The 23,216-nt window shown below is 35.3% G+C and overlaps 1 long non-coding RNA gene across 2 annotated transcripts in view; it reads left to right on the top strand.

Annotated features, from left to right (window-relative positions):
- Positions 1-21,728, top strand: part of LOC142341787 (uncharacterized) — a 69,128-nt gene extending 47,400 nt beyond the window's left edge. For both annotated transcript variants that reach the window (XR_012759128.1, XR_012759127.1), the window contains exon 3: positions 21,037-21,728. This is a non-coding gene — a long non-coding RNA (uncharacterized LOC142341787). The remainder of the gene's footprint in view (positions 1-21,036) is intronic.
- The last annotated feature ends 1,488 nt before the right edge of the window (positions 21,729-23,216 follow it).

Here is a 23,216-nt window from a genome sequence, read left to right as displayed (position 1 = left end):
AGTATGATGTTTGTCAGTTTTTTTTAAAACCAGAAGGTGTGTCATCATGTCTTCCTTATTTTTTAAAAGATAACTTCTATTTTTTTTACTAAAGTCAGTTGTTAATAGGAAACAATGGAATTGATTTTGATCTATCAAATAATTGGGCCTTTTTTCAACATCAACTAAGCAAACTAAGCAACCAATTGAAAATTTCAAAAAAAAATCACAAAAAATTGGGAATCCCGATCAAAGTTATAGCCGAAATAAAGATTGCAACGACTTCCTATTCGTTCTTAAATTACTATTTTATTAATAAGTTTGATATTGTATTTTTTACTGAGGATATTGGAATAAGTATCACGAAGCAGAGTGACAAAATCTGGTGCAGAAATCATCAGAGAGTGAAAATCCATCAGAATATTTGTCTTACCTTAACTGTGAACAAGACATTCCTCAAATTTCAAGAGGCCATGTTGAATGTAAGACCTTGGTCACTTCATTGAAACGTTCTTAATTCCCTAGCATGTTTAAATTTTGCTCTGAATTTTTGTAATTTTCACCGCAAGTTACCGAGATCAGCGTGAAGAAAATCTACCTCTTCCTAAACCTTAGTTCATGTCCTAGTTCAGTAATTTTCCAATGATTAAATTGCTTGCGCAGTGGTAACTTGCATGGGAAAGTCTAAAAAGGCATTCGCCGTAACAATTTTGCATACATTTGTTGGCACTACAATCTAGTGAACTTATGAACAAGTATTTTTGCTCCGACCCTCCTGAGGGGGGAGGAACAATATATTCAAATGGTTTTTTTTGTTCAGACAATTTTGACCGATCGATATACTTATCGTGGAGAGTTGTTGAGAGTTGTGAGTGGTATCATTAAAAAGCCCGTCCGGCGTAAACTATGGAATTAAAAAGATTTTTTTGAATTTCGTTTTCTAGAGAGGGATATAATGGTTTAAATTTTTGTGAATGTTAGTCCGATTTGCTTTATTTTTATTCACATTTTCCGGAATTTTTTCCCTAAAATTTCGTCAGTTTTGTAAAAATATGCAAAAAATGTTAACAATAGCACTGTTGTTTTTATTTTAAAAGACAAAATGTTTTCTTGACTATTTTATTTTAATTTTTTTTTGGCTGAAATTCAGCCTTCTTCATCAAAAATTGCCCGAAATAAGCTTCTTTAGTCCACTTTGATTGAATTTGCCGGAAGTACACACCCAAAACAACTAACACAATTTTTGTAAATTTTAATTGGAGCTATTCCTATTTCCTCTTCCATTGAGAGTAGCCTGGAATTAAGCTTTTGCTGTTTTCTGCTAACTTTACTCTATGATTATCAAAAAATGCAGCATTTCTTTTTGATCTTTTAACTAACAGATTTTATACACCTATAACATTCGAAACAGTTGGATGTTTTTAATGGACAAACAGCAATAGAAAGGATAGTTTTGGTCCAATCTTGCACTGTTACAATCCAAAAAAAATGGATTGTAGTCAATCGGTCTTTTTTATTTTAAAGGAAAATTTTGATCTTTTCTTTGTTAATTAAAGAACACAACACTGCTGATAGGTCCAAATGGCCTCCTAAGCAGTTCCAAATTAATTTATATAGTTTCTTTAATCGAACAATTATGGTCGTTTTGTATTTTAAATATGTTTGATTTTTAAATAAACAATGGCGTATTGAACTTTGCCACTATTTTTCTCTTTCTTTGGTCAAGTTTTAGTTTAATGTCAGCAAAGAAAGAATTCTTCTTCTGCGTCTTCCCTTTGATGAGTTAAAATGTAATCTTTTTTGCGAATCTTTGTGTTAAGTTATGGTTTTCTGGCTTTGATGCTTATATCATTCAGATTTTTTTTTATTTTTAGGCGTTGGCCCATTTTTTTGTTTTTCTTTGATTTTTTTTAGTTGTATGAATTTTCCTGGATAAGGACAAGTCTCCCTGATTTTTGTGGAGAAATAAATGAGCTTATATTCTGATTTGAGTAGATAGTTGATGGCTTTCATGACTTTGAAAACAATTGTTTTCAAAAATAAATTAAAATTATTTTTTAACGTTGCTTTTTTCTCTTTTTGTCCATTTTTTACACAACCTCGTTAAATACAAGTCATATATGACATTATTGTTGTTCAGTGAAAATGCAAGTGTAAAGTGTAAAACTAATGTTTTTAAAGAATTGGTTATGAATTTACTGGCTTCGACTCAGGTTTTTTGCAAAAAAAACAAACTAAGTTTTGAATTTTTAATATATTTGACGTCTTTTTGTAAACCTAAGACATATTCTGATTAACTACAGCTCCCAAACAGTTCTTTTGTATGATTAAGCGAACATTTTCAACTATTTATTTTTGTAACTAATCGTTTTCATTACTCAGAAAAAAATTGTTTTCGAAAATACAAAAGCATAACTTAGTTTAGCCCTTTTCTCTCGTTTTGTCTACTTGTTACCTAATTTCGTTAATGAGAGGTCGCATATCACATTATCGGCGTTCGAGGAAGGCTCAATTAAACATTTTTGAGAGGCAAAATTTGGCTTTATGGCTTTATGCTCAATGTTTTCTCACAAGTTTGGATTGAATTTTTTTTATCCCTATTTGTTGTTCTTTTTGCAACCGCATAAAAACGAATAATGAGAGGTCTTAATGCCTTCCTATAGAGGCGTCTGTGATCATAAAACATTTAGATAACATCGATTGATATCTAATGGTTTTCATTATTTTGAAAATAATTGTTTTTTTTTTTAGAAAATAAGCGAACTTATTTACTTTGTTGTTTTTTTGTTGTTTTTTGTAAAATTGTTACCGAGGCTAATAAAAGATTGGTCCATATCTTTTCCAGCGAAGTACAATTGTTTTTTTTAGTTTTAATTTTGTTTATAAAACTGTTATTTTTTAAATTGGACAGAATGTTTTGGATGTAATTAAAGTTTGTTGTTATTGTTGTTCGATTTTGTTGTTCGTGTTAGTTTCTTTCTTAGTAGTGGCTTATCTGATCAATCTAATGCGGTTTTTTTGTACTCTTCTGAGTTATTTACGTTGGAGGCGATCTTGTTGTCCATACACATTTTTTTAAATGAATTTTTGGGGGTTTTCTTTTGGGAGTTTTCTTAAGTTTTAATAATTGGTACTACATATAGGAATATCTGTCATTCTGGAATCTGGTATTGCAGAGATCTTCTGAAACTTGCACTTGCGTGTTTCAAGTTAATACATAACAATTTAAAAAATAAGGGGGTACTCCTTCCTCACTTCGAAAGGCATATGTCAACACATGTTGGGTATAGATCAATAGATTGCGATACTTCATTGTAAGTTTAATCTATTCATTGCTGTGATGCGATAACATGGTGTTATATATATATATTATATATACATATATATATATATATATATATATATATATATATATGTATATGTATATATAACATGGTGTTTTATATATATATATATATATATATATATATATATATATATATATATATATATATATAATTGTTGTTCGAGGAATAATATTTGAAATTAATACGTTTCTAAAATGATGTGTTAGAAGACTTACCTTTTTGGAATGTGTGAAAAGATTGATTTCTAAGCGAAAAATAAAGCATTTTGTTATATGTGTTCCCCCTATTACATATTGGTTATTATCCTTCTTGGTAAAAGATCAGTTTATTTCACAAGTACAGCAAAACTTGATTGCAGCAAAGTGTTTTAAGTTCTAAAAAAACACAACGATTTTAGCAACATTGTATCCCAAAAAATAAATTACAATTGTAATTTAATGTTGACAAACCTATTAAGAAAAATCAATTGCAACCACCGAAAACACCGAAAACATCATTGATGATTTGCATCATGTGAAGAACAGTAGAAATCTGAGTATTAAATGGTGGCAAATCTTGGATATATTCTGCCCCACCCCGCTTAGTGGGCATATAACTTTTAGGCCCTCCAGAAGCACGTACAAGTCGACAAAATTCTGTGTTTAATTCTAATAATCAAAAAGGAGGCTCGGTAATGTGCGTTTGCACATAATCATTCCACCCGCTAATCCAGGTTTTGATTTAATTGTCTACCAAATAAAAAAGAGATATAAAACTTTCCGAAAATTTGTAAATTGTTCAACAAAAATTAGGTGAAAACAAATTCTGGAATAGAGAGCTGATGAGACTTGCCATTTATAAGAGTACTTGACAAGACCAACAAAAAAAAACAGTAGCAAACATTAATTACATCCAAAACTCAATGATTTAGTAAAATATACATAGTAACAAATGAAAACGCAATCAAATAAAATCTGAACTAAACAATTTATTCTGTACTTCATTATATATTAGAGATGTCAATAATGTGATCCGGTAACCGTTCGAAAAAGAAGAGCAATTCGTTTCTATTTTTGAACACAAACAATTTCAAATAGATTAAAACCAAAATCAACTCGCTTCATTAAGAAGGTTAGTTTATACCTCATACAAAACAATTGAGACATGTCATTATCCATAAAATGCCATAGGACTACAAAAAGAACCAATCAATCATGCGACTGCACAAAAAAAATTAACAAGGAACCGGTGTCACAACAGTTAGAACCAAAAACCAACCGTTAGAACCAAAAACCAATAATGAGATACGATAACCGTTTGAAAAAGATGAGCAATTCGTTTCTATTTTTGAACACAAACAATTTCAAATAGATTAAAACCAAAATCAACTCGCTTCAATACGAAGGTTAGTTTATACTTGATACTAAACAATTGAGACATGCCATTATCCATAATATGCCATAAGACTACAAAAATAACGAATCAATCATGCGACTGCAAAAACAAAATTAACAAGGATTCGGTGTCACAACCGTTAGAACAAAAAACTATTCACGGAAAACATTAAATCTTTTCAATTTCACAATTTACAACTCCATTTTGCGCACCCCATTAGTGTGATAATGTGGCAAAGAAACGGAAAACAGCAATGGTTAAATATCCAAAATCACAGTTTTCTTACTAAAATGCGTAGAACCAACGCCAAAAAACCATTAGCTGTCAACAAAATCCTCGTAAAAACTGGATCGTGATTCCACAGATTTATAATAAAGTCAGAAAGATGAAAAATCTACTTATTCTATTGAAAAAATTGTTTTCTAAAACTCAAACTAAGGATAAGCATTCAATTTAAATTAAATTTTCTTGCAACTGCTCAGGAAGCCGGTTGTTCCGGTTATAAGTGAGACCGAATCATAAAACGGCAAAAAACAATAAATACGGACAGAATTAGGATTTCACAAAGACAGAAAACGATTGAATTTTTGTTGCGTGGTTATTCTTTGATTTTAAATCGGTGGTCTATGAAAAGGTCCTTTGCGAACCACAAACACTGACCAGTGTATAAATTTCCCAATTTCTTTTTCGCAACACATTTCTAAGCTCTAAAAATTTCATTCAAAATATTACCAACAGCGCAAATATTGTTTGAGGCAACAAAATAAGGCACAAATATTGTTTGAAGCAACAGAACGTTTATGAGCTCTGTCAAAAACGGACTAAGTTACTTGATGACTGCATTGAAAACACAAGTAGAGAAATAACTGAAAGCAATTAAAACCTTGAGCAATAATTGAAATTAAAAAAACAGATTTTGTGAAAAAGACAACAAACTGAACTCAAAGTATTGATCAGTGTCGAAAAAACACTAAACTCTTATGAAAAAACATTTCGAAAGCGTCAGAAAAAGAAAAAACAACAGCAAAAATACTGTTTGGAGCAACAGCAAAATGATGACCCCTGTCGATAATGAGAGGAAGTTAGTTTTCCATGACAATGAGAACAAAAATGAGGACGTAAAAATTTTTTTCTTGAGTTTAATAATTCAAAGCCACGAAAACAGTGAGCTAAAAACTGAAAATAATAAATAGGTTTATTGAAAAATCCATAGAAGCAAATAAGTTTTTTGACTGTCATCAATATGCCGTACGTTAAGAAAAAAATAGACTTTTGGAGGCAAAAACAGTTAGAGGACTCTAATAAGTTTCGCAAAACAACGTGCTCGCATCGTTTAAAACTGCAGCCTTTTAACTGAAATCTTTAAAATTGTTCTTGTGCGCTTTCCATTAATGACAATTGGAGCTATCCTTAATGAGATACCTCGAAAAAGAACAAATAACAACCTCAAATATGGACAAACATTCAAAAGTCACACAACTGTAGCGATAAAACACATAATGAGTTTTTTCAAATTTCACTTGGAATAAGTTTGATCTTGTATATAGTGAGACTAAGCTACATGTGGACAAAAATAAGAGTGAAATATAGCAGAATTCAAAATTTCACTGACATTTTCTTAAAACATATATATTACCGAAGCTAAGAGGCATTAGATAACAAATGAAAGCAGAGCATAGGTTTACATATGGACTTAACGAACCCAGTTTGAACTTGATTAAAAAAACAAAGTCATGAGGCGACAAAAAGAACAACAAATGGAGGCATATAAAAGAAGTCTTGTGAAGTTTATAAAAACACATTGTCAAAGCAATTAAAACATTGGGCTGTTCGCTGAAGACATATTATACTTCCATTTGGCCTTCTTTTGTTGTGCATGGGTTTTGAATTAGTTTGGCTGTGATTTAAAATCAATTTCACCAGTAATCAACATAAATAAAACAAAAAAGCAAAATTAAATTGAAAAAGACCTCATCTCAAAATTATTCCAATAACTTTTTATTGTAAGAAACCAAGATGAGTCCAAACCCATTTTGCTGCGTGTCCTACAAAGACAAATATCTTTTCCATGCGTTTCCAAAAGAGATCATTTAGCAACTCACATTTTTCAATAAAGCAAAACTAAATGTTGCATCTTGTATAATTAATGAGTTAAAATTTAAAAAAATTTGAGGAAATTTAACTCCAGAAGACTTCTATGAGAAACGAAAAATTGACTAGCATTTTTTGGAGTTTTCAGAGATTTTGAAAGCAGATTTTAGGTCTCTAGTTCCAGTACATTGACAAAATTGACAAAAATTTGGACACAAAGTACGGAATATGTGGATAAAAACAACGGAGTTCCGTCTACTGTTCAGAAAACATGAAACAACCTCAATAGCTCCTTGTAAAAAAACGAAAATAAAAAACTTTTAATTCCATATTCTACGCAGGACGGGCTTTCTAATGATAGCGGTTTCATTTCTCTACAAATGAATATATTGATGGGCGAGAATTGACTGAACAAAACACGCAATTGAGCATATAGTTTTTCCTCTCATAAATGGATTGGAACAAGGGTCTTTTGAATCAAAGTAGGGTTTTTGTCGTTGTTAAGATCTCTAGAGGAGATTTGTTTCTGAGTCATACAAGATGATAAGTAAAAACTTATGCTAAGCAATAGTGAAAACTTGTATTTGTCACAACAAATATTTTCAATAATTGTGCATAACTTCATCAGAATGCTGTGCCAACAAAATATGCAAAATTGTTACGGTGAAGGCTTCTTTTAACTTTTCTATGCAAGCTAAATCTTCTATAACAACCTAGGCCTGTCTTACTTTTTATTTGAAAAATGTAATGCTGGGAAGCATATTGAACTAGCTCATGAACTTACGTTTGGGAAACGGTAGACTTTCCTTACGCTGATTTCGGTAATTATTGGTGGAAATTACCAATTTTTCAGTTTATCGGTGCTAGTGAAATAAGTTTTCATAAAAATTGTGACACGTTTCAATGAATCGTCGAACCATGTACTCAAAAAATAATAATGCATCAAGAAGTTTTTATCATTGCCAGTTGAAATTTGGGGAATATATGTTTGCACTTAAGATAAGCAGAATATTCTAGTGAATTTTCAATCTCTGATCATTTATGCATCCGTTTTGGTTCCTTTCCTTCATGATACTTGTTCCAATATCCTCAGTACAAAATACAATATCAAATAAATTAATGTAAAAGTAACTTAGGAAAGAAAAGGAAGTCCTTGCAATCTTTACTTCGGCTAAAACATTGGTCGGGATTCCTCATGTTGTTGCTTAGTTTTCCTAGTTGTTGTTGAAAATATTTTTCTGTTTGATATTAATTTATTTTTATTCGGTTATGGTTCTGTTCATCAAGCAAATGATAGTTTGAGTTTTTTGGTAGATCAAAATTAGTTCCGCTGTTTCCTATTATTAAAAAAACCAAAAAACAGCTTTATTTTAAAATAAAATTGATTTTATCGAATCACTCTTAGTGGCAATTTTGAAAAAGATTCTCAAACAGTTGAAATTCATATACTCAGTTTTATTGGAAATATTAACAAAAAAGAATTCTTTAGTTTCTTTTTGCTTTGGATCAAGTCTCTGTGGTCTTTAATAAGAACAACAGTGCTTGTCTATGCTTTTATTGATTTTTTGTGGTTTTCAACATTTGTTGAGAGTTCGATAGTTTGGTTTAATTTTAATTTTGAGGTGATTAGTACTCCATCCGTCTCCTCAAAAAATATGGTTCAATAACGCATGATCATATGAACAAATGTTTTCGCTAAACAGATTTTCTTAGCAGAGTTTCTTAACAATAACATAAACTAACAAAAAGGAAAAAATTAAAAATTCTTTGCAATCAGTATTTCAGACGGGAATTAATTCCTGCTAAAAATCTTTAAATGTTTGTCCGTTTTTTCCATATCTTTTTGTTGTTTTTTTTGTGTTCAGAGGTGAAAAGCTTACTCTTCAAAACCCTACTTCAAGGGCAAAAGCATAGAAAAAAAAGTGGTCAAAAATGGGATAGTCAAAACTTGGCGCAAAAACTCAATACGCGCATTTTTGTTTACTTATTTTACTCATTTTTGCCATTCTTTGGGATTATATTCAAAACGCATACAATTAATCAAGCAATGTCTCATCGTTGGAACAACAAAATTAACAACTACACTTTCATTTATGAAAAGTCGGGTTTCTACACGGGCCGAGGTTTTTTGGCTTAGTTATGTACGATACGCGGTAGTAAGCGTTGAAAAATTAGAAGAATCAACGCAATTTTTTCACATAATTCATCTGTGAATGCGTTGATTTCAGATAAATTGATTCTAAAGATCTACACTAAAATTATGAGAGGAAAATGCGCTGATTTTTTTTTGACGTTTCTCAACGCTATTTTCCACTTATCTTACATAATGTTACGTTTCTAAGCTTCTAAAACTGAGTTTCTAAGCGTAAATTGTACCTAGATTTTGCGTTTATCGACGTTGATCTTACATAATTATTCAGTTTTTGCGGGTATATCTTACATATTTCTGGCGTTTGTATGCGTAAAACTTACATAAAGTACGCATTTTTGAAACTCGAGATTGTATAGGGGGGTCTCTCCTATACGACATGTGGCTTGCTCTGAATAACAATTAGACCCGATAAGTTTGCTAAAATCGACATTTTCTGAACGCCAGTTTTGTTTTATTCCTAGGCACGCTGGGACAGAAATTCTTTTTGATTCATACTTTGTATACAATGGGGTTCTCCCATAGCAAGTTTGGTTGGATTTGAATAACTCCTTGAGCCGATAAAAACACTTTTTTAAAAAAAATTGTTTGTCGCAGCTTGCCCGGCAAAACCTAGTCTTTTGCCAGGCAATTTGCGAAAAAAATTTTTTCTGATAAAGCGTCTGTTTTCTTTGGGTACCTCCCATACGACGTGGGGCTGTCTCTGAATAACTCCTTGGGCCGATAAAAACACTTTTTTAAAAAAATTCGTTTGTCGCAGCTTGCCCGGCAAAACCTAGTCTTTTGCCAGGCAATTTGCGACAAAATTTTTTTTCTGATAAAGCGTCTGTTTTCTTTGGGTACCTCCCATACGACGTGGGGCTGTCTCTGAATAACTCCTTGGGCCGATAAAGATACTTTATTTTAAAATTTGTTGTTCGCAGAATTTAATCGTTTCTGTAAGAAAACCAAACCTTTTCCCATGCAAATTGCCACAAAAAATTTTGCTGATAGAAAATCAATTTTCATTGGGGAGCTCTCGTAACTCCTTGATCCGATAAAAAGTAGTGTTTTTCAAATTTCGTTTTTCGCAAAATTCGCAAAGCTACAACAAAAACATTTTCTGATTCAATTTGTACATAAACGGGGAATCTCCACCTACATTGAGTGTGGTTGTATCTAAGTAACTCCTTGTCCGGATGAAAATTCCCTATTCTTAGAATAACATAATATCTAAATTTCCAAAAATTTTCAGGAGACCCTAATTTAGACCTAGGCAAGATAAACCAATAGATTTCTCCTTATTGAGACTTTAGAAATAGCTGAGAACTCCTATTCAAAGTTTGGTTTGCTTTGAATACCTCCCAGACCTAATTGAAAACTTTTTTTCTTTTTTTGATGTTTTTATTGGGTCAATATAATTGCAATGTTTCCAAAATTACGTATGAAAACACAATATTTTCCGTGGCAAGCTACACAAAAAGATCTCTGTCTGATAGAGACTCTGTATACCACGAGAATCTCCCATACAGCTTTTGGCTGGTTTTAATAACTCCTCGAGGTTATAAATCTCCTCTGTAAAAGATTGGTTATACTCAATTTATCCGTTTTTTTTAGCAAAACCTGTAAATATTATTTTGATACATTTTACTCTTTCAGAATCAAGCTTTATTTAAAATGCAGAGTGACGCAAAATTTAAAGACAATAAGGCAAATCAAAATCTGCATGGTTTGCTCCGATATTTGATCCGATTGCAATGAAAATGTTTTTGTAATACTTTCACCGGTTATTAACAAACGGTAACAGCAAAATAACCAAGTTTGTTTTAAAGGAGATAAAATTTTTTGCGGGATCGATCAAAATCAACACGAAAAACGTTAAAAATTGAGTGGGAACAACTCCTGGAATTGATTCAAAGCAGCTGTCTTTTAATATGTTTTCGAATGTTTGCAAAACAAAAAACAAAGTTTTTGAAGTAGTTCCATTTCATCTTGCAAAGCTAGACGAATTGGTCTGGCTGATACAATCTTTGTGTTTTTGCAACAAAACAATTTTAGAAACGGTTTCTCATTATCTGATGCCCGAGTTAAAAGCTGGGATCAGTGCATCAAACTTGAACCTGACAAAAAAATAGTTTTCCAATTTTGGCGTGACCGGCAAAACACTTCATTTTGCAAAATTTATATATTAGCTTTATGATTTTTTGTATGAATTTTTTTGACTATCATGCTGTTGTGAGGATGAGTTAGGAAAACAACACCTGTAACGGCTGCTCTCCTATCAAAGTCAAGGAAAACTTTACACCGCCCAGTTCGTTTCAGCGGTTTCAAATCTGTCCAGATATTGTGTTTTTGCAGTTAACTTTTGTGATCTGTATTATCCACTATACTGTAGAATACCGTTGCATTACTTGTTGCTCAATTACTTCCGATAACTAATTGCTCAGCTTTGCTGAATAACAAAGTTGTTTCTCTCAGAATAACAAAAAAATTCAAATTGAAACAATCAAAATTTTGTTGAGGTTTTGTTAATAACTCAAGTTATAAACCGACTATAGGAATTCTATTTCCAACAAATTGTAGCCTCGTAAATTGGCTATACTTTTACAAAGTTTCAGCTTTCTGCTACAAAGATTACAGAAGGGGGCTGAATTACTGTAACTATAACTGAACAAGAATAATAATTTTCTAACTTTAATGTTAGCAAGTCTCTCTATTGGTTTCAGTAACACCAATGTTGAACAAGAGTAGGGTTCTTTAAAGCCAGTAAGAGAAACTGACTTTATGCTTTGCACAAAGTTTCTCTTACTTAGGAACTTCGTTCCTCAGAAAGAAAGTTTTGAGAATATCAAAGTTAATTCTCTTTTCACAAGTCAAAGTAAATTTAAAACTGTACAATCACTAATTTGATCTACAGAAACCAGACACGATAACAAGTAATTTACCGCTCAAGAAAGTGTGCTTCAATACGCACTCTATGTCAAATTAATATAACCAAAATCACAAGCTTGAACTGATTTTTGGTAGTTTTTCAAGCTCCTTTTATGCTGCTAGTCACGTGGATTTACATGTCAAATTCAACTGTTGATTGGTTGTAGATAATAATGTCGACAGAATGTGAACACTTTTCCATAACGTCACTTTTTCAGTGTATCATGGGAAATTTGTTAACCATGTAGAAGTTTTGCAGAATGTTCTGTATCAATAACAGGTTGATTCGCAATCCAATCGCAAAGAATCTGATGCAATACTGTTGAGTCGTAGTATTGTTTTGCTGGTGGTTGAGGTAGTTCGAGTTTGAGTTTTACTTCATGAATGACGATTGTGTTCTAATAATAGTTGCTAAATATAAATTTTGACGAAATGACCAAATCCGTTTGGCTTCGATAGAATGTAGCATTAAATTTCGCTTGTCACACTATTCTAGCTTTAAGGCTTGAAATCACCTTGAAGCGCTATTCAATTTGATTTCTGAGTTGTTAAGCTCAGCTGCAATATCGCCGGCCCTGTTTTCCATCGCGAAAACATCTTTTCCAGGTAGTACTGGGGCGAGCTTCACTACTGGTCTCTTGTACACTCCGTCGTTTGTTCGAACTATAGCTGATCGAATCACACCGTCAGACCCATCGATGGTCTCCGTAACCCGACCTAGGTTGCAATATCCACGCTTATCACTATCTTCGATCAACCAAACGAGATCGCCTTCTTTAAGGGTTTCGTTCGCCGTAGATGTCCATTTTTGCCGATTATTCAGAGTTGGCAGATATTCTTTACAAAGTCTATCCCATATGAGATTTGCATAGGCTTGAGTTTGTCGAAAGAGCTTTTGATGATCAACAAATTCTTCCGCGCTTGGTAGGTAGGGTAAGCAAACGTTCTTGTTGCCAAACAAGAAGTGATTGGGGGTCAATGCTTCTAAGTCATTAACATCCGAACTGACTGGAGTCAAAGGTCTCGCATTCAAAGTCTGCTCAACGATGCACATCGTTGTTGAAAGAACGTCCTCGGCGACTGTTCTGTTCCCCAATACTGCATACATTGCTTTCTTGCAACTTCTCACCAACCGCTCCCATACTCCTCCAAAGTGAGGTGCTGCGGTTGGGTTGAACTTCCATCTGATCCCTCGTTGAATTAGATGTTCTTCGATCCCTTCTTTGTTCCATGCCGAAACGTACTCTGCAAACTCTCTTTCAGCTCCAATAAAACTTGTCCCGTTGTCACTGATGATTGTACTTGGTTTGCTTCTTCGAGCAATAAATCTCATTATTGCATTGAGACAACTATCAGTGTCCAACTTAGGTACCACTTCTATATGCACCGCTCTCATAGTTAGACAAGTAAAGAGACAACACCATCGCTTTTCATTTCTTCGCCCAATCTTCACAATGAAAGGGCCAAAGTAGTCGACTCCAATATTTGTAAAGGCTGTTGAAGCATCTAACCGCTCTTCGGGTAGATCTGCCGTGACTGGTGCTATCGTTTGTGCTCTGCCCTTTCTGCAGGTAATGCACTTGTTCTTGATTGATCTTAAGGCGTTCCGTATGCCTAAGATCCACATCTTCTGCTGAACAATGTTTCTTACATGCTCAGTGCCCCCGTGATGATTGTCCTTGTGCTCGTTTCGCAAGAATAATTCAACCGCATGATGTTTCCAATGTAGCAAAAGTGGATGCTTTGCATTGAAGTCCAACTGACTTTTGCCTATTCTGCCTTTGGCTCGAATAAGTCCTTCTTCATCTAGGAAGGGGGAGAATTGTAGAATTTTGCTGACTTTTGGAATTTCCTTTTCAGCTTTGAGAGATTTCATCTCTTCACCAAACTGTTCTTGTTGTAGTAACTTGAAGATTGTTGCTTTTGCTTTTTCTCTTTCTTCAATGTTGACTACGAGTGTTGCAGGTTTGTGTTTGTTCAATAATCGCTGTACGTATGCCACTGTGTTTACTAGTCTGTTAAAATTACTGAATCGTTCCCACTGAATAACAGCTTTCTTTTCTTCAGCTTGTATCATGAAGACTGATGAGGGTATATTCTCTTCATCTGATGCAAAGATTAGGTTCACCTTTTCCGGCCATTCACTTTCTGGTCGTTTTAACCAGGCCGGCCCAGTGAGCCACTCACTTCTCTTGAGTTCCTCAATGTTGATTGCTCTGGTGCCAATGTCCGCTGGGTTGTTGATACCGCTGACATGTTTCCACTGTGAAACATCAGTTGTATCTAGTATCTCAGCTACTCGATTGGCCACAAACACTTGTTGTTTGCGATGGGAACTGTGTATCCACTGCAATACTGTAGTTGAATCTGACCAAAAACTGCAACTATTTATCTTCATTTCATGTTCCTTGACTATCTGTTCTTTCAACCTCACCGCCATGACTGCCGCTTGTAGTTCCAGTAGGGGTATTGAAAGATGCCTCATCGGTGCCACTCTGCATTTTCCAATGACAAATGCTAAGTCAGCTGAGTATTCTTTTGGTTGTGAACGTAGATAGGCCACTGCACACATCGTGTCTTCAGATGCGTCAGCAAACACATGAAGCTCAGTTTTATCCCTCTCTCTGTTGAAGTATCTTCTATCGATGCTTGTTTCAGCCGCTATTGGAAGTTGTTCCTTCCATCTCAGGAATTCTTCTTCTTCACTAGGCTCCACTTCGTTGTCCCAATGTTGTCCATTCTTAGTCCAGATGCCTTTCAGAAGTCGTCTCATATGAGCACTGAACGGAGCAAACAATCCGATCGGGTCGAATACTGAAGATACCAGTGACAGAATCTTCCTCTGGGTTATAGGGATTTCCACTTCCTTGTTGGTACCTCTACACACTTGAAGGCTATCATCAGTAACGGTCCATTGTAGTCCTAGCACTGAAGATCCCTCCTTACTGGGTTCCACTTCGACTTGCTTCGTGTTGCTGATTGACTTCAAGTCTTCTGGGATTGCTTCGGTAACTGCATCATTGTTGCTTATCCACTTCTTCAGTTCAAATCCATGTTGTGAGAGAAGAGGTTGTAGTTGATTGAAGACTTCAATTGCTTCTTCCGGGGTTTCTTTTGATTTGATGAAATCGTCCATGTAGAAGTTGTTTTGTATTGCCTTGGTTGCTATTGGATACACTTCTTCGTTATCCAGTCCCACTCACTTGAGAGCATAGTTTGCACAAGTTGGAGAACTCTTAGCTCCAAATACGTGACGCTGATATTCGTATATCTGAACAGGTTCGTTAGTTCTTGGACGCCATAAAAACCTCAAGCAACTTCTATCTTGTTCGGGAACTTGCACTTGTAGAAACATCGATTCGATGTCAGCTGTTAGGGCTATTGGTCCTTCACGGAATCTGAATATTGTTCCAATCAACCCATGTAGCAGATCAGGTCCTGCTAGTAGCTTATCATTTAGGCATATGTCTTTGTACTTTGATGCGGCATTGCAAACACGTCTTACTTTGCCAGGCTTGTTCGGGTTTAGCACTGGATGGTGTGGCAAATACCATTCTTTCCCGAAGGTGCCGTTCTCTTCGGACTCGTCCAATATCTTTACGAATCCTTTTTCTACATCTGTATCTTTTGACTGTTGATACAAATTCTTCAGGTTTGGCTCCCTTTGGAATCTTCGCTCCAGTGAGTAAAGCTGACCCAAGGCTGAGCTGTAATTGTTCGGTAGGTTTGGCTCTGGTTCACTCCACAGCATTTCCAATTCGTACCGCTCGCCTGTGAACTTTGTCGTACTCTCTAGCATCTTTTGTGCCTGTAGTTCCTTTTTTGACTGACTGACGACGTTGATTTTGGAAGCATAGGTTTCTATGTCCCACCAGGTTTGGATATTCTCAGCCACTTCAGTGAAGGCGAAATGACAAACATTTTGTCTTCTTTTGCCCGTCATGGGTCCACTGACTACCCATCCTAGCTCTGTTAGAACGGCGAAAGGTTCACTACGTGTTCCTATCTTATAGTCCAATGGGCGTTGTAGCTCATAAGCATCTTGACCAAGGATGATGCCAACTTCCATCAAGTTGAAGCTTTTGTTGGGAAAAACACTCAAGTGGTTGAAGCTTTGCTTCAGCTTGTTGTAGTTGTAGTTTGTGTTTCCCAAGGAGATTGACGGGTGTGCAAACGCTTCGATTGAATGCACCTTTGAATGTAGTCCCTTTATTTTGAGAGGAACCCTTTCGGTCTTCAGATCCTTCGTTCCGTGTATGCCAGCTATGTTGAGCGTCACACCGGTGCCTTGGGCCCGTAACTTCTCTTGCACACTTTGATCGATGAATGAAACCGTTGATCCATTATCGAGGAAAGCATATGTGTTCAGCCTGTTGCCACCGCTCTGTATTGAGACAGGAACTATCTGAAGAAAGCTAGTAACTTCGTTACTCTGGTTGATTGTTGCTGCGCTTACGTTGACCGCGTGATTGCCCTCGTCCATTTGGTTTTCTGAGTGTAGCAATCGGTTGTGCTTCTTGATGCATCCATTGATGCCGCACGCATTGACTTTACAATCTTTGATTGCATGTCCTTTGCCTAGACATCCGTAACATAAGCGTTGCTTTCTCACTGCTGCGTACCGATCATTCACACTCATGTTCCTGAATAGTGGACAGTTCCATATTTTTTGAGTGCCATCAGCTAGCGGACAGTGATCACTTTGCGTTTGCTTTGTTTCTTTCACGTTGGAACTTGCACTGAAGTTCGACGTTATCGAGAACCGTTTGTCTCTATTTGTGCATGTTCGTTCTTCTTCTCTTCGGTCTCCCTTGAAAGCTGAAAACCCTTCGTGCACGAATGCTATCCTTGATATCCATTTTCCAAACATAATCAGATCAGGCCAATCTTCATCTTTATCATCAACATAGAACCACCACTTCTCTTTGAGAACTTGGGGTAGTTTATCTACTGCCATGTACAATGTCGAGCTTGATTGCAGATCACCAATCTGCTTGTACTCTTTGAGCACTTTCACAAAGTTCGAAACAATAACTGAGAAACTGATCAGACCTGTTGAGTCGTGTGGTTTCACCTGACTTGCTTTGCGAAGGCTCTCCAGTTGTGCATCAAGGATCACATGAGGCCTTCCAAATTTCCTCTCCAGAATGCTCCATGCAGCACCATAGAACTGTCCAGAATAGCCCATTTCAGAGATTGCTGACCTTGCCTTGCCTGTCAGTAGAGTCTTCAGATGGCTCATCTTCTCTGAGTCTGGTATTGGTCGTTGATCCACTGTAGCAATGAACATACTAGACCACTCCGGCCATTCGAGGGGGTTCCCATCGAAGTTGTTCAACTTGAGCTTTGGTAGGCTACTGCTACCCGCGTAATCACTGTTGTATCGTAGTAGACCAGCTCTGGGGGAAAAGTCTCGGTCTTTAACACTTGAGGATCGGTCTCGTGAACTGCGACATTGTGAGAAGTGACTTTGCCTGTTCACTTCGGGGGTCACTTCGAAGCGAGCTGTTGATCGATCTGGTGTTAGAAGGTTGTCGATTCTGCTGGCCCAGTCAAAGACATCTCTCTTCTTGGGTGTCCAGTTGAAGGGTGATTTGTCTCGAGCACTGGTTAATTGGGAACGAGCATCATCGTTCTCTAATGCTGTTCTCTTCACTTTGCGCTCTAGCTCGCGCTCTTCCTCCAGTAGTTGATGCTTGGTTTCAAGTTCCTTCAATTGCATTTCCAGCTCTAGCCTCCTTCGCTCGAACCATGCCTGTTCTAATCGCATCTTGGTTTCGAATTCGATATCGAATTTCTTCATCCTTTCCTCGCGCCTTTGCTTTGCTGAAGATGTTTCCGAAGCATTCTCCGTCTCTTGGCAGCTTGCTGTTGCTCCTTTTTGCACTGTTTGAGAAACTGGGTTGTCCGTGGGGTAGTTGTTGTTGCCCTCGCTGTCGTTCATTGCTTGGGTTGCGTTCCTTTGCTCTGCATTCATTTCTGGTTGCGTGCCTTTGCTTATATATGCAAGCCAATGATAGTCCAAACTTGCTTTGCACTTTCTTGCTTCTTTCAGATGTTCTTCAACGAAATTTGCTTGGTAGGGCACAAGCTTGTTTCGACGCTGCAGTTGCTTGGGTACTTCTTCCTCTAGGAGGTGGACAATCTGTTAATAGAGGACCTTTAGTTTGTTGGGTCGATCTGAATCTTCAATTATTTTGTAGCCAAGCCTTCTTTTAGTGTTAACTTCTTCCACTAACTCTTGAAGCTTCTTATCGTACCTGTGAGCTGTTGATTGAAGCTCCTCTCTGCTGGTTGTGCTTGACTTGCCTGGTTGCTGTTCGCTTTTGCTTTGTTGGTTTGCTTTGAGCAGGGTTTGCACTTCAATTTCTTTTTTGAATTGCACTCTTCTGTTCGCCTCGCTGGCCTGTTGGTGTTGATTTGTTTGATTCTCTTTGGGAGGTGCCTTCGGCACTCTCTTAATCAGATTGGACAGCAGTTTGCCTTCCACTGTCCGGGTCGGCGGACCAAATGTAACGGCTGCTCTCCTATCAAAGTCAAGGAAAACTTTACACCGCCCAGTTCGTTTCAGCGGTTTCAAATCTGTCCGGATATTGTGTTTTGCAGTTAACTTTTGTGAGCTGTATTATCCACTGTACTGTAGAATACCGTTGCATTACTTGTTGCTCAATTACTTCCGATAACTATTTGCTCAGCTTTGCTGAATAACAAAGTTGTTTTTCTCAGAATAACAAAATAATTCAAATTGAAACAATCAAATTTTTGTTGAGTTTTTGTTAATAACTCAAGTTATAAACCGACTATAGGAATTCTATTTGCAACAAATTGTAGCCTCGTAAATTGGCTATACTTTTACAAAGTTTCAGCTTTCTGCTACAAAGATTACAGAAGAAGGCTGAATTACTGTAACTATAACTGAACAAGAATAATAATTTTCTAACTTTATTGTTAGCAAGTCTCTCTATTGGTTTCAGTAACACCAATGCTGAACTAGAGTAGGCTTCTTTAAAGCCAGTAAGAGAAACTGACTTTATGCTTTGCACAAAGTTTCTCTTACTTAGGAACTTCGTTCCTCAGAAAGAAAGTTTTGAGAATATCAAAGTTAATTCTCTTTTCACAAGTCAAAGTAAAGTTAAATTTGTACAATCACTAATATGATCTACAGAAACAAGACACGATAAAAAGTAATATACCGCTCAAGAAAGTGTGCTTCAATACGCACTGTATGTCAAATTAATAAAACCAAATTCACAAGTTTCAACTGATTTTTGGTAGTTTTTCAAGCTCCTTTTATGCTGCTAGTCACGTGGATTTACATGTCAAATTCAACTGTTGATTGGTTGTAGATAATAATGTCGACAAAATGTGAACACTTTTCCATAACGTCACCTTTTCAGTGTAAATTTGATGTCATGGGAAATTTGTTAACCATGTAGAAGTTTTGCAGAATGTTCTGTATCAATAACAGGTTGATTCGCAATCCAATCGCAAAGAGTCCGATGCAGTACTCTTAAGTCGTAGTATTTTTCTACTGGTGGTTGAGGTAGTTCGAGTTTGAGTTTTACTTCATGAATGACGATTGTGTTTTAATAATAGTTGCTAAATATAAATGTTGACGAAATCACCAAATCCGTTTGGCTTCGATAGAATGTAGCATTAAATTTCGCTTGTCACACTATTCTAGCTTCAAGGCTTGAAATGACCTTGAAGCGCTATTCAATTTGATTTCTGAGTTGTTAAGCTCAGCCGCAATAACACCTGTTTGACTCTTAATTCACACTCGGCAATCATATTCAATATTTAAAAGGTCTGAAATGTTTTAATTTAACGAAACCCAACCATTGGTTGTAGAACCCAAAAACTCACAAAGTGCAACTGTTAAATTATGAGTATTTATAAGATCAACAATTAATTAAAGGATATTTTGTTGAAGTGTAACGCAAAAATTCGGTTGTTAATTTTGATGTACGCTGAAAGGTAAATTAGTCTTAAAATATAGAAATCGACTCTAAGAATTAAACGTTGAATATATGTAAGATCAGCGCTAATTTACGCACTTAGATATCTCAAATTGGAGCTGAAGTTTAAGCGTTGATTTTATGTAATATCTATACTAAGGAACGCAAAAATTATGTAAGATTTACGCTTAGAAACGCAAAATTAGGTAAGATCTGCGTTTACAACCGGCTTAATATACTTTGTTTTCAAAGTCTGAAGCGTGGATCTGATATAAATTTCCCGCATTCACAGCCAATCTCAAAGAATTTTGCGTTTTTTAACGTTGAGATCTCGGCCCGGGTATGAAATTACAATGAATCATTGATGGAATCTGACTGCTTGGAATTTTATATGATCAATCGACGGGATTTCTATGAACTTTTGATAATCCATCAATGATATGATAAATATATATGTATACCCCAGACATTGCAGAATAGTTATCTTGCAAGATTCGTACTAAGTGGTCCAATTTTAGCACGATTTAGTACGAGTCTTGCAAGATAGCTATTACTGAGTGACTGGGGTATACACTGATCCGTCGATGAAACGGGACCCCAACTCGGGCTGCAATAGCAGTTCAGCCATTTTTAAATATTTATTATTTTGTGCACTATGCTTTCAGCTAAATGGCTGCCATTGTCTGCTGTGGTATTTAATTGCGGCTGATATGTGTTTCCTATTGAAAGTTTTTTTTTCTGGCGGCCGATTAAAATTTATATTTATATTTATTTCACATAATCTCAATGAGGAAGAATAATATAACGATTATTAAACCATTACCAATGGCGTCTCCGTTAGACGCAAATAAGGATTTTTTGTAGTAATTCTGCAACATTTTTTTGCAAAATGTGCTCAAATTTGATCCAATTAAGCGACCGTGTCAGTAGATTTGTTTATTTTCATGGTTTCAAAACAACAACAATAAGCCTCAAGTGACATAAAATGTTTATTGCAGTACAATTAAACCTTCCGTTATAATTTCAATATTTTGATAGTTTTCTGAATGGCTTAATCATCTATCTAAATATTGAATACAGATTTGAATAATCAGCATAAATCGAAATGTCTTCATCGGAACCGTTTTCCTCTCTTTCTTTTCTTTTCATTCGTGAAATCGATTTGTTTATTGTTTATTTTTTATTCCCGCTTGTTTATTGTTGTTTATGTGTGTTTTGTGTATTTCAGCCCCAAGCAGAATTCACTGTCGTGCAAGAACAGCAACAGAAAAGAATTCAGTTCTTTCCACAATAATAAACGATACAAAAACGAGGATCTTTTACGATGATAATGAAGAACAAACGTTGAAACGTCCACAATGGCCTTTGATTGTTCACACTTGAGTGAGAGAAACATCGAAATTGAGTGGGGAAAAATAAATTGCTTTCAAAACAAAAACGAATTAGTTTTATGTGACTTGAAATAATCGAATTTCGCCTGGGTAAACGAAAAATACAAAAGCTGGTAAATCTTGAAAATAAAAGTAAAAGATGTTAAGTTGCCGATTAGTTCCTCGTTTGAGAACAATTTCTCACTTTTATTTCATAAATTTATAGCCAAAATTTAATTAACTTGACTTATTTAGCTTCCGTTACTTGATACGTTGGACAAAATTACAACAATGAAATTCACTTATTGGTATTTATTTTCCTAAACAAGACAACAGAATAATGATAACAATATTATGAATAGATTCCGTATTTGATCTTCACAAATTCTTTACACAGTTGACTTGAATCTCTCCAAACTTTCAAATGATGGCAAAAAGGTTAGTGATCGTTTCAATTACCTTTGGTCTCCTAAAAACTCAAAGTGCTATACCGGTGGGTTATATACTGGAAAGCGAAAGGGCTGGTACATGAAAGTGAGTTATTAAGACCCCCCCCCCCCCCCCCCGAAGTACTTGAAAAAACGCAGATTGATTGATCAGAGCACAGCTTATAAAACATGAAATTAATGTGAATAAAACGTAAATATATGATTATTCAAAACCACATTTATTTGGGGTCAGGAAAATTATATCAGCCGCATACCTTTTTTGTTGCGCCAGTTCTGGCGAACCGAAATATTTTGCGGAGGGATACAAAAGTGGCGTATTGTTGTAGAACCCTTGAGATACTGAATCGAATGTTGAAAAGGCATGCTCTTTTTTTTCTCGACGATAAGTTGAGGTTTAAAATTGTAGAAAAACTATCCAATTTTCTAGCTTTTTCAAGTTGTAAGCAGGTGATTAAAGTAAGTACTATTGAGAAAACGGATCAATTGGGTTTAACTGATCTCTTATGAAGGTGTTTGCTCTATTTGGCCTTTGTTCAAATTTTTCTGTTTTAGAAGTCTGAAAAAATAAAATAGTGACGATTTGCAGAACTGCCCTGTTACCCAAAAAGGGGATGCTGTTAATGAGGACAGTGTATTCTAGTGGACGATTTAGCAGATCGCGTGTATGTGTGTGTTTATGTGTGTTGTTTTTGAAACGTAATAAAAACGTTTTTGTGAATATTTGGATTCGAGATCAAAAATAGTTTTTAAGTGTTTTTCACCAAGTGCTAGCTATTTTTTTGCAAATTTTGAAAAAACCAATATGATCACCAGTCCAAATTCCGCTAAATGGATGAATAGTAAAATTTGAAAAAAATATATCTGCCATTAATAAAGTTACCATATCATTTTGATATTTAACGAGCGTTCATGCTTACAAATGTAGTCTGTTATCACAACGTTGGAGACACCTTATGCAGTAGGGATGTTAAGCAATTGAATGTGTGAAATTTACTATGGTTTGCTTAAGCATATCTCAATGTATTCAATACAAACTCTCACTTAATTGAATAATATATTTGGAAGTAAAATATTTTTTTTTTCATTATTTTCATCCCTCATTTGAAAAAGTATTTCTTGCATTTTTCTACAGTTAACAGTTTAGTCTTAATGTTTCCTCGGATTTCGGGATTTGAAGAGATAGAATAACTACTTATAAAAATTTTATAGCACTGTTACGGCTGCTATCTGACTACGTTTCCAGATTAACTTTACGCCGATGGTTCGTAAATCTGTTAGGTCCCGAACTTTCTAGAAAATCACGGTTTATGAATAGAAAATACCCAGTATAACATTAGCATAACCAGTTATGTCATATAGGTTGATTAAACTTACTTAAAATTTTGAATAATATTTACGAAATTAAACAAAATTATAAAAGTCAAGTTGTTTGAGACAATAAAGAGGCCAATAATAAATGTCAAGCACCGGAAACTGACATTACTTGAAACAGTTGACCATGACATTTTAGCACCCACTCGGCTCAATAGAAGGATTTAAGAATAAAAAAGTTAGCTTCGTAGCTAAAAACTTCAGAATTTTTGCTGAAT

This window comes from Convolutriloba macropyga, chromosome 6 (assembly GCF_964194025.1).
Source record: "Convolutriloba macropyga chromosome 6, txConMacr16.3, whole genome shotgun sequence".
In the NCBI taxonomy this organism is placed as follows: Eukaryota; Metazoa; Xenacoelomorpha; order Acoela; family Convolutidae; genus Convolutriloba; species Convolutriloba macropyga.
The sequence above is the reverse complement of the archived record's forward strand: the minus strand, read 5'-3'. Positions and strand labels throughout refer to the sequence as shown.